The sequence below is a fragment of the Nicotiana tabacum genome, chromosome 18 (assembly GCF_000715075.1).
Source record: "Nicotiana tabacum cultivar K326 chromosome 18, ASM71507v2, whole genome shotgun sequence".
Lineage (NCBI taxonomy): Eukaryota > Viridiplantae > Streptophyta > Magnoliopsida > Solanales > Solanaceae > Nicotiana > Nicotiana tabacum.
Genome location: NC_134097.1, coordinates 127,870,141 through 127,883,244, shown reverse-complemented (window position 1 = coordinate 127,883,244; position 13,104 = coordinate 127,870,141). Strand labels below are relative to the sequence as shown.

The following is a 13,104-nucleotide window of genomic DNA, read 5'->3' as shown; positions in this document are numbered from 1 at the left end:
ATGTAACTGACCAATTACAACATGTTTAACTACCATATTGTCCAAGCTAGTCATGATTGGCATAGACACTCACTCTAGCTGATTGTGTATATATACTCTACATTGTCTGCGAATAAAACTTAAACTAATTTGTTATCCATCCTGTGCAGATTGGTTGAAGAGGAGCCTTGAAGCAACAACAAAAGTTGCTGCCATATAACCTATAGGTCACGGGTTCGAACCATGAAAGTAACCACTAATGCTTGCATTAGGATAGGATGTCTACAACATACCCTTAGGTGCGGTCCTTCCCCGGACCCTTTGTGAATGCGGGATGCTTCGTGCATCAGGCTAGCCTCACTATGTAGATTGGTCATCAATGAACAACGATATAGCCTATTACTAGATTCCCAAGAATGGGACTTGGAACTTGAATTGATTAATACATGAATAATCATGTTCTGCATTTGCATGCATGTACCTGATTCTACAACAACATAAAAGCTACATCTCAGCTGCTTGGAAATGGTAGCTCTCTGGAGTTGGCTAATGCTGTATTATTATCAGGTGCTAGAATCTGCATTTACAATGCAACTGTATCTAGACCTCCCTCCCAGTTCCATCTGTTAACTCTTCCAGTTGATCTTACTCCGCAGCCGGAGGATCCACCCAGCAGCCGTTATCTTTAATTAGCTGGATCAAGGCATCTGTTGCATGCTCCATTTGAATACCGCGTTTTACCACCGCCTGATAGAAATTTCGTTCACCAGTAACTGAAACATATTAGTTAAAAGTATTACAAAATTTGAAAGCTAGCAGTTCTTTATATTGTATTCCAATGGCTCAAAGATTTGTTTTGCTTCTTGCTACTGAAGACACTACCAGTGTGTTTTAAGGAATTATATGAGACAAATTGGTACTCCTTTCAGAAAAATTACATGTATAACTTCATTTTCTTTAGCTGTTTTTTGAGCAAATTGCGTACGCTTGAAGGACTACAAGCTGTGCTATCTTGGCATTTTCAGTTGAGAGATAACAACAACCATGTAGCATATGCGCATCTAGTTTTGATTATCTTTTAGGCCAGTATGTTGGCTGAAGAGGCATTGTCCACTCGCACTTTTTGTACTTCAAGTGACATTTTGTCTTAAATTTTCTTTCAGTTGACATTATATAGTGAATAGGGCAAGCCAGACGCGTCTTACTTGGTAACTAGCGAGGAAGTTCTTAGTTGTGAAGAGCATTAATAAAATAAGGAAAATCAAAGCTTGGTACCTTGCCGACGTAAAGGTCAATCTTCCCAGGAGCACCACCAACATATCCAAAGTCCGCATCAGCCATCTCCCCAGGTCCATTCACAATGCAGCCCATGATGGCAATCTGAAAAGGAAATTAACGACACAACACAAACCATTTTTACAGATAGAAATTTAAGAAATTCAATGACAGTAAGCATTAGGGTCGTGTAATTACTGAAACACCGGGCAAGTGTGACGTCTTCTCCCTTATTTGAGCACTTATCTCTTGAAGATCAAATAAAGTTCTGCCACACGATGGGCATGATACGTACTCCTGAAAGGGATACACATAATATGGAAAGAAATCATGTTACTATGAATTAGTTCAGATTCTTGCTTTATCCATTCACTTTCATTACCGTTTTTGTATTCCGCATTCTGCAACCTTGAAGCAAATTGAAAGATGTATTTCTGAGGAAATCAAAATCCTGATCTGGAGCTTCCAACAGAATACCATCTCCGAGCCCATCTACCAAGAGAGCCCCAGCATTTGCCCCAGCACCAATCACTAAATCATCCCTGTCATATTGAAATTTTCATAAGCTAAATTCTACATAACCTCCACATGTCAGATTTTAGGTAAGTGAAGTCTGATTTACTATACCTGTGGGTATCATTGGGAAAGTGTATGTGATGAATCACTGGGAAGTTCAATGAATTCTCAGAGAGATACTCAAAAAGCCTGCAACAGATGATATTTTCAGGTTATTAGAGTCAAAAAATTAGAGACATGAAAATGCAGCAGCCAAGTATGTTTCCTCTCGTAATGTCTGCGTTTAAGAAAGTTTATACAAGTGAGATATGTAAGTGCACGTATGTCATATTGATTAAGCCGTCAAGACTAACTGGTAGCAACTTTGACTGTTGCGGAAGCCAAATGTATATAGTGTGAATAAGTCACAATTACTATACCAAAAATTATGACAGCCACCAAATAATAAATAAGACAATAAAGCAACAATAAAAGGAACACCAGAATTTTGCCTACTTCCTCGGACACAACCAATATTTTATTCAACTCCAAAATACAAGTGAAATAATACTAAAGAGAGAAGATACAAATGCCTTAAGAAGATAAGAAGGCAAATGAGAGGTGTATTTAAATCCTAAACATTAGGCCTTCTTTTATAGGGAAAATTTCCCAAACCCAAATTGTCACCCACCGATGTGGGACTTTTGACAATCAACAAATCTTCACCTTGGCAAAATTCCACAACTTCAACTTTCTCGCAATAACAAATTTTGGTTGTGTCTTCATCTTCAATCTTCAGTGTTCAACAATGTTGATCAAATCCAAACAATGTTGAAACTTGACCGCATTCACCACTTTTGTCAGCATATCAGCAGGATTCTGTGTAGTATGAATATTTTTCACCGTGACTCCACCTTCTTCTATGATTTCTCATACGAAATGATACCGAACATCAATGTGCTTCGTCCTTGCATGATAAACTTGGTTCTTCGCTAATTGTATAGCACTTTGACTATCACAAAAATTGTGATACTTTTTTGTTCAACACCAAGCTCTTTTAGCAACCCCTGAAGCCAAATTGCCTCTTTCACAGCCTCTGTAATAGCCATGTACTCCGCCTCTGTTGTAGACAAAGCAACTGTTAACTATAAAGTAGACTTCCAACTAACTGACGCCTTTGCAAAAGTAAACACATAACCAGTAGTTGATCTTCGTTTGTCCAGATCACCCGCAAAATCTGAGTCACAATATCCAACTACAGACTGATTGTCTTCCTGCTCAAAAACTAACCCAACATCTACAGTATTGTGAATATACCGTAGAATCCACTTCACAGCTTGCCAATGCTCCTTTCCTGGATTATGCATATATCTGCTAATAACTCCAACAGCTTGTGAAATGTCCGGTCTCGTACAGACCATTGCATACATCAAGCTACCAACAACATTTGCATATGGTACCCTTGACATATACTCCTGTTCAGCTTCATCTTTTGGCGACATAGTAGTACTTAGCTTAAAATGGGGAGCAAGTGGAGTACTAACCGGCTTAGTCTTCTCATCTATGCCAAAACGTTGCAGTACTCTCTTCAAATATTCTTTGTGAGATAAACAGAGTTTCTTTGAACATCTATCTCTTATTATCTCTATGCCAAGAATTTTCCTTGCCTCACCCAGATCCTTCATCTCGAACTCCTTCTTCAGTTGAGTCTTCAACTTATCAATTTCTTCCGAATTCTTGGAAGCTATCAACATATCATCAACATATAGGAGAAGATATATAAAGGAACCATCTTTAAGCTTGCACAAATACACACAATGATCGTATTTGCTTCTCTTGTACCCTTGCCGCAACATAAACTTGTCAAATCGCTTGTACCATTGTCTAGAAGATTGTTTCAATCCGTACAACGCTTTTTCAAGTTTGCACACCATATTTTCTTTTCTAGCAACTTTGAATCCTTCTGGCTGAGTCATGTAGATTTCATCCTCCAAGTTTCCATGTAAAAACGCAGTTTTTACATCCATCTGAACTAGTTCCAAATCCAACTGTGCTACCAAAGCCAACATAATTCTAATGGAGGAATGTTTTACAACTGGAGAAAACACTTCATTGTAATCAATTCCCTTCTTTTGAGCATATCCTTTGGCCACCAATCTTGCTTTGTAGCGAACATCTTCTTAGTTAGGAAATCCTTCTTTCTTTGCAAATACCCCATTGCACCCAATTGCTTTCTTTCCCTTCGGGAGATTGGCCAATATCCATGTATGATTCTGATGAAGGGATTCTATTTCATCATTCATGGAAATCCTCCACTTATCTTCTTCTGAACTTTGGACTGCATCTTTATAAGTGGTAGGAACATCATCAGCTACAATTGAGGCGGCACAAGCAATCGTCTCTATAAGACGAACAAGTTTTGTTATTGTCCTTTTTGGCCTGCTGGTTGCTATTGATTCAAATTGTTGTTGAGGTTTCTGAGTTGGAATCTCCCTCTCTACTGGCTCTTCTTCCAGAGGATAATCTTCATTTGTTTCCTCCTCTGCTTCTTGTGTAGGAAAAATAAATTTTCCCTCAACTCCACCTGCTTAGAAGCACCCTCATTTTGTTTGGTATTTTCTGTTACCTTATTTACCATAGCAGATTCATCAAAGGTAACATCCTTGCTGAATATTACTTTCTTTGTCATAAGACACCATAAGCGATATCCTTTGACTCCAAAAGTAATCCCCATAAAAATAGCCTTCTTTGCCCTTGGATCCAATTTTGACTTTGTCACATGATAATATGCAGTTGAACCAAATACGTGCAAAGAGTCATAATCTACAACAGGCTTTCCATACCATTTTTCAAATGGTGTCTTGCCATCAATAGCAGCAGATGGTAGACGATTAATGAGGTGGCATGCATATGTAACTGCCTCAGCCCAAAATTCTTTGCCCAAGCCAGCATTGGACAACATACACCGTACCTTCTCCAGCAAGGTCCGGTTCATACGTTCTGCCACTCCATTCTGTTGTGGTGTATGTCTGACAGTGAAGTGTCGGACGATGCCATTATTTTCACAGACCTTATTGAAATGATCATTTTTGTATTCACCTCCATTGTCCGTGCCAATACACTTGATCCTCCTGCCTGTTTGATTCTCCACCATCGTCTTCCATTTGAGAAAAATTCCCAACACTTCATCTTTGCTATTCATTGTATATACCCACACTCTTCAGGAAAAATCATCAACAATAGTTACAAAATAGTGCTTACCACCCAATGAAGGTGTTTTTGGAAGGACCCCAAACATCAGAGTGTACATAATCCAAAATACCTTTAGTATTATGGATCGTTGTACTAAATTTAACCCTTGTCTGTTTTCCTTTGACACAATGCTCGCAAAACTCCAAGTTGCAAGTCTTTACTCCTTTTAACAATCCTTGATCTGATAAAGTTTTCAAGGATTTTCCTCCAGCATGTCCCATAGCCTGGTTGCTTCTGCCTTTTTTTCGTCACTGGATGTTACTATCGTTGTCCCAATAACTGTACTACCGTGATAACGGTACATGTTATTGTTCTTCCGATTGGTCTTCATTACCACTAGTGCACCGGAGCATACTCTCATCACTCCATTTTCTGCAATGATTTTGAACCCTTTTGATTCTAGGGCTCCCATAGAGATGAGATTTTTCTTCAAACATGGTACATATCGAACATCTATTAATTGTCACGACCCCAACCCCCGTCATGATGGCGCCCAACACACTGCTAGGAAAGCCCGACCATTCAACAACATTATCCCAAATTCTTATTCAGATTATAGATAAATATCACAGAGAATTTACTAAGTCATTACATACAAGTGTATAATTAATAATAAAATCTGCGGAAGTTCAATTAAAATACCACACCATAGCCCAATAGAATCCGGTGTCACGAATATGAGCCTCTAATACAGAATATCCACCTATTACAAGTCTGTCTAGGAAAAATTCGGAATAAAAGATAGAGATAGAGGGGAGAGATCAAGGCTGCGAATGCCATGCAGCTACCTCAATACTCCCGGGTACTGTTGTTCAGCTAAACAAATCCTCACTCAGCCTGTGGTGTACCTGGATCTGCACGCAAGGTGCAAGGAGTAATGTGAGTACTCCGACCCAGTGAGTAATAAGCATAAATAAAGGCTGAGAATAAGAAATCATGAAAAGAATACCAAGTAAACTATAACTGGCAGTTTAGAACAACAAATAGTGAAGCAACAAGTCAATTAAATCAGAGTACCAAATACTGAGATAGGTATAACCGATAAAAACAAATGCATGAGTGCAATGCAATGCATATGATGGTACACTCTAGTACCCACTGCGGCGTGCAGCCCGAGCCATCCATTTATTTATCGTCGACGGCGCTCACTGGGGGTGTGTACAGACTCCGGAGGGGCTCCTACAGCCCAAGCGCAATATCAAGCCATCTCGAGGCATCAAATCTAAGCCCTCGGCCTCATATCAATCTCAGTATAATCAACCAGGCTCTCGACCTCAATATCAATGTACTTAACCAGACTCTCGGCCTCAATATCAATGTAATACTGCTGCGGCGCGCAGCCCGATCCATGCTCAGTCCAGAAACCATCACAAGCCACTTGGGCATTTGTAAAACAGTAATTCTCAGCCCGAAATATCATTTAGAAATATCATTTAAGTTTTTTAAATCTTAGAAAGATGGTTGAGTTTGCAAAACAGTATTTAAAACCTTGGACTGAGGTCAAATGATATGCAAAATATGCGAAAGCAGTGATATCAATCCCTGAAGGATTCAAATAATTGGCAAGAAGCCCAAATGTAACAATTAAATCTAAGTAAGGATGATTCTCAATTTAGTTCAAGTAGAAAACACGGTACAAACCTCTCTCGGGACGGATCAAGTCACAATCCCCAATGGTGTTCTACCCCACGCCCGTTATCCGGCGTGCAAGTTACCTCAATATAGCGTTACAATGTAAAATTTCGGGGTTTCAAACCCTCAGGACATCATTTACATCAATTACTCACCTCGAACCGGCTAATTCTCTAGCTCGCGATGCCTTTGCCCCTTATTGACCTCTGAATGCCTCGAATCTAGCCATAACGATTCGATTCAGTTAATAAAAATTATAGGAATTAATTCCATATGGAATTCTACATTTTCCATCAAAAATCCGAAATTACACTCAAAATTCGCCCGTGGGGCCCACGTCTCGGAATCCGGCGAAACTCATAAAATCCGACAACCCATTCCGATACGAGTTCAACCATACCAAAATTATCAAATTCCGACAACAACTCGACCTCCAAATCTTAATTTTTCATTTTTGAAAAATTTGCAAAAATTTCAATTTCTTCCATTTAAATCTGAATTAAACGATGAATATAACTATGTATTTATGAAATATAATCACTTTCGGATATAGAACACTTACCCCAAATGTTTCCCTTGAAAAATCTGTTGAAAATCGCTTTTCCCAAGCTCTACAATCGTCACAAATGAATAAAAATGGCTAATTACCGAATATAAGCTGTTTTCCAGGCAAGTCGCATTTCTTATTTCCAGCCAAAACAAAAGGCAGTCCCAGCCTTCACTACATCTGTCATACCTTTCTGTATAAATATCGGAATGATGAATGGTTTAACTTTCTGGAAACTAGAATGCAAGGGCTACAACTTTCATGTTTTGCAAATTTTGAGATTCCTTATGGATTTAGAGGTATAAGCTTCCAAAGTAGCCCCCTTGCATCAAACATTTCTGGAAAATTTCAAAACAGCTTTACCAACCCTTATTCAATCGATCATAACTTTCTATATATATGTCGGAATAATTAATGGTTTAGCTTTATCGAAACTAGGATACAAGAGGTACAACTTTCATGTTTTGTAAATTTACAGATTCCTTATATATTTTGAGATATAAACTTTCGAAATAGGCTCCACGATTGCACAGTTGCTGTCCAAGACAACTTTTGCAGCAGAAAATTCCAACAATCCTTTTATCTGATTTCCATTCTGTTAACCTTCTGAAATCCACCCTAGGCCCTCGGGACCTTAACCAATTATACCAACATGTCTCAAAATACAATACAAACTTAACCGTGCGATCAAATCGCCAAAATAACGTCATATACCACGAATTAAACTTTAAAATCCAAGAATTCCTTCAAATTTCATAAAACATCAAATTTTCCATTTTGAGTCCGAATCACGTCAAATGACGTCCATTTTCAACCAAACTTTACAAAAAGTGCTTAAACCATATTTAAGACCTGTACTGGGCGCCGGAACCAAAATACGGGCCCGATACCATCACTTTCTAATCAAATTTCATTTCCATTTTCCTTAGATATTTTTTCAGAAAGCAATTTTACTCAAAAATTCATTTCTCGGGCCTGGGACCTCGGAATTCGATGATTCTTATTCCTATGAGTCACAAATAATAATACGAATATAGCCCTTCAGTCGAAACTCAATTCGGAGCTCATTTGCTCAGTTCAATACCCATTTCGCTCGTTAAACAATTAACTCATGTTTCGCGTCAAAAACCCAATCAAACCACGTCCGAATGACCTGAAATTTTGCACACATATCCCGAATCACCTAACGAAGCTAACCGAATTATCGGGATTCAAATCCGAGCCCTCTAACACATAAGTCAACCTCCGGTTGACTTTTCCAAAACAAACCTTCCTTAAAGAGACTAAGTGTCTCATTTCCTACTAAAATCAATCCAAATCAACTCGTTCACACCCAGCACTGATAATGAAGCATAAAGAAATAGGAAATGGGGAAAACGGGGCAGTAACTCATGAGACGACGGGTCGGGTCGTCACATTAATGTTCTGATCATTCCATCATGGTTCCTTAATCGTATTGAACCAATGCCATATGAGGTAAGAGGGTTGTTATCCGCTGTGTGGACGACTCCATATTTTCCTTCTTGAAAATCCACGAACCAGTCCCTGTTGGGACACATATGATAGCTACAAGTCGAGTCCATCAACCATATGTCTGATAATGTTGATGGCTCTGTTGTAACTAATGAGAAGTCTGAATCATCATCATCAGCTACATTTGAATCCATAATGGCCTTTTCATTATTATGTTTGGCCTTATTCTTCAACTTCGGACAGTCTTTCTTCCAGTGTCCCTTTTCTCGACAAAAGGCACATTCATCTTTGCTGGGTCTAAATCTTGACTTGGATCTTCCTTTCTTTGTCCTCGTTTGAATTTGAGGACGACCCCTCACAACCAGTGCTTCTCCTTCTCCGCCCTTCTGTTTTTCTCCTTTTCTTTGTTCATAGCTGTACAAAGCCGAACAAACTTCTTTGAGAGAAAGTTCGTCATTTCCATGGAGTAGAGTAGTTTCAAGGTGCTCGTACTCATTAGGAAGTGACCCCAACAACATCAAGGCCAAGTCACCATCATCAAAAGTTGCATCCATATTTTGCAAATCTGTGACCAACTTATTGAAACTGGTGATATGTTCATTGATCGTGGTACCGGGAACATATGTGAAGCAAAACAGTCTCTTCTTCATGTACAATTTATTTTGACTGTTTTTCTTCAAAAAATTATCCTCCAGTGCTTTCCATAATTTACTTGCAGAAGTTTCCTTTGTGTATTGATATTTCTGCTCTCTAACAAGGTAGGATCGAATGATACCGCAAGCAACACAGTTGATAATTCTCCAATCTTCTTCTCCAATAACATCTGGTCTTTTTTCTTCAATGGCAAGATCTAGCCCTTGTTGAAAAAGGATGTCTAGAACCTCGCCTTGCCATATACCAAAATACCTGACCCGTCAAAAATTTCTACCGCAAATTTTGCATTTGACACAATTCTTGTCATAAGCGAAGATGCCAATGATGAAGTATTGTTGACACTTGATGTAGATTCTTCTTGTTTATTGTCTCCCATCTTTGACACAAATATTATTTAATAGCTGGCGACACAAATCAAGATTATTTCCTTTCTGGTGTGGAAGGTCAGACTAAGCTACAACCACAGAGCATACTCAGACAGAACCTTGACTCAGTTATCAAAATAAATCTTTTCTGATGTGGAAGATCAGACTACGCTGCAACCACATAGCATACTTAGACAGTACCTTGGCTCTGATACGAATTGTTGCGGAAGCCAAATGTATATTGTGTGAATAAGTCATAACTACTATACCAAAAATTATGACAACCACCAAATAATAAATAAGACAATAAAGCAACAATAAAAGGAACACCAAAATTTATGAGGTTCAGCTAATTTTGCCTACTTCCTCGGACACAACCAATATTTTATTCCACTCCAAAATACAAGTGAAATAATACTAAAGGGAGAAGATACAAATGCCTTAAGAAGATAAGAAGGCAAATGAGAGGTGTATTTAAATCCTAAACATTAGGCCTCCTTTTATAGGGAAAAATTCCCAAACCCAAATTGTCACCCACCGATGTGGGACTTTTGACAATCAACAAATCTCCACCTTGGCAAAATTCCACATCTTCAACTTTGTTTCATAGTAACATCAGTGCTCTTTAGGATGTCCAATTCATCTTTTGATTCATCACCACGCACAGACACAACCAATCGTGTACCTGAAGGAGGTTCCAGTCTAGCCGGATTACTAAACTTTTGGAATATAATTAATTCAAAGAACTTAAAAAACTATTATGATTATCACACCTTCTGGAAGAAGCTTTTGAGCACCACCAGATAACTCCTTCAGAGTCACCAATAACTCCTTCTTGCATTGGGTAACTGCTTTGTCAATTGCTCTGACAAAGGAGTAATGACTCCCATGCTTATGTCAACCAGTCTTTTGAGAGCCAGACGTTGTTCATTTTGCAAAGACACAATCAAGTCATTCTCAAAGTTTCCATAAACAAAAGGGATCGAGCAAAATAATCTGCACTAGAAATGCTAAATTTTAACATATTCGTCCAAGCATCATGAAGATAAAACTTAGATACTTAAATTACTACATAGAAAACACAAGGGTCCTCACAGAATCTTTATCATCTACTGGTGGAAGTTCCCTCAACAGGATTGAGTCCACAGTTGCCAGATCCTGCAAAACCACTGATTATAATTTAGCACAAAGACGGCACACAAACAAAGGAGAAGAATTAGTTCTAGAGTTAGACCTTAAATGGCATGCCCACGACAAGCTTTGCCGCTAATGATCTGTATAGAAGTTCAGGGGTCTGCAAAACCAAAAGACAAGGCTATTTTTTAGGGAAGATAATATAAAGAAAACAACTGTGGCTAGAAAATTCACAAAAAATTAGCATATAATAAAATCGATTAGTAGAATCATATATAACAAGTTATCTTAGAGAAGTGCTAGATACCTTCAATTGATCCAAAGAAACAGACATGAGAACAAAACCATCTCGATGCAACACGCCTCTGTAGTCTACTTCATCACCCTGTTACAAAAATCAAAACATTTGTTTGCTTCACAAAATGAACCCTCATATAGCAGATCTGCTCAAGTTTTTTAACTGACCTCCTTTTGAGCTTGCAATTCCCCTGACCTACGTTGAAAGTCAAAATAACGTCTGTTCTTTTCTTCAAAAGGGGCCTGATAAAGGAAGCAGAAATTTTACTACACTGTCAAACCTTAAGGTCCTAGAGCACATTTATAAGCAATCATGTACCACTCCTTGTTGAAGCTCAACTGCTCTCTTTCCAAGGTTTGCCAACCGTCGACAGGGATCTATCTCCTCCTCTGGAGGTTCATTAGGGAAACCCTTATTGTATCACCCAGGCCATCCTGCATCAATAGAAAATTTTCTTCTTTAGAAAGTCGAGCAATACATTTATGATGATAAAGCCACACAAATGAGGAACATGTATGAGAATAGACTACCTTATCGTAGTAATTTGCTCGCATAAACACAATTTAGTTTTTAAAATTCCAAATGTGATAAATCACTAGTATTTTCTGTCACTTGAGAACTCGCTCTGATTGAGCAGATTATAGCTTTTAGCTTAATTATGTCTTCTTATTATCATAATTTAACAAATATATTCTTGCTTTGTTTCATTTTCTGACAGTAAATACTAAATACCCTATTGCTTGAATGAATGAATATGTATTAGCGAGTACAACATATCTGGTATATCTAGAGAACTCATATAAATGAAGCTGGACGCAAAAGGAATAAAGATATTACTTTCAACAAGATGCACAACTTTTACTGTTGTTCATCAGGAAGTCTAAAAGTGTACCTGAAGAAGTGTGCCAATACCGATTGCAGACTTCATCCTTCCGTCCTCACCTTCACCAGCTTCAGTAACTCCCAAGTGTAAAGGATAATTCCATCCTTGAACATACATCTCAGCTACAAGAAGGCGATACGCCAGGACCATAACTACTGGATTGCTAGCTTTCATTGAGAAGACGAAATTGTGGAAGTCCAACTTTCGACAAATTCTTGCAAACTCAAATGCTGATTCAACTTGTTACCACATTTAGATGATACAAAGTAATTAAAGAATACAACAACAATGACTAGAACAGAGTATTCTAGATAAGCAATTCAGTTACTGCTCACCATTCCCCTAGGTGAGTCCCTATAATAGCTCATAATTCGATCTGAAAGGCTCCCGTGGTTAGTTCCAATACATATTGCACGACCGTACTTTTTACATTTTTCCACCAATGGTGTAAAAACCTAAACAATTTCAAATCAAAAATGGATTGAACTCTGTAAAGAGGTAGATTATCCAAGAATATGCTCCTTAATAAAAGGGAAAATTTCTTGCTAAATGCGAATAATGAGCTGGCACAGTTTCCAATATAGGATGATTATAGACCCAGCATCAGCTTGAGAAGCAATTCTTGTTTAACATTGTCCGTCTTAGCATAACAACAATAACAACTGATAAGTTCAGCTGCTGCCAACTAACAATTCTAGATGCCCACCATTGTTGAAGCCACCAATCCATTCTAGAAGCCACCATTGTTGAAGCCTCCATTGTTGAATGAAGAATTCAACCACCAACCACCTTCTTTAAGGCTATAAATAGAGCCTTATGTTTTACACAGAAATATCAATCCAGAGAGATTGAAATACAATCCAGGAAGAGATTGTGAGAACAAAAAGAGAGTTTGGTGAGGTTTTTTTTTGTAGAGAGAAATTCTTGGTGTAAATTCTCTGTAATTCTATTCTTGTGAAATAGAGTTGTTTTTCCTCCCAAATAATCTTCATATTGATCTGAGAATCACAACAAGTGGTATCAGAGCCCTCGATTCTGTGTTCATCGAGAAATATTGGAACACTGAAAATTTCAACCCGGATTTACGTTTTTCGAAAACGTGATCTTCGGTGTGTTT

At 38.2% G+C, this 13,104-nt stretch overlaps 1 pseudogene; it reads right to left on the bottom strand.

Moving 5' to 3' along the window:
- Positions 1 to 500: 500 nt before the first annotated feature.
- Positions 501 to 12,746, bottom strand: LOC107814913 (4-hydroxy-3-methylbut-2-en-1-yl diphosphate synthase (ferredoxin), chloroplastic-like; annotated as a pseudogene).
- Positions 12,747 to 13,104: the final 358 nt, after the last annotated feature.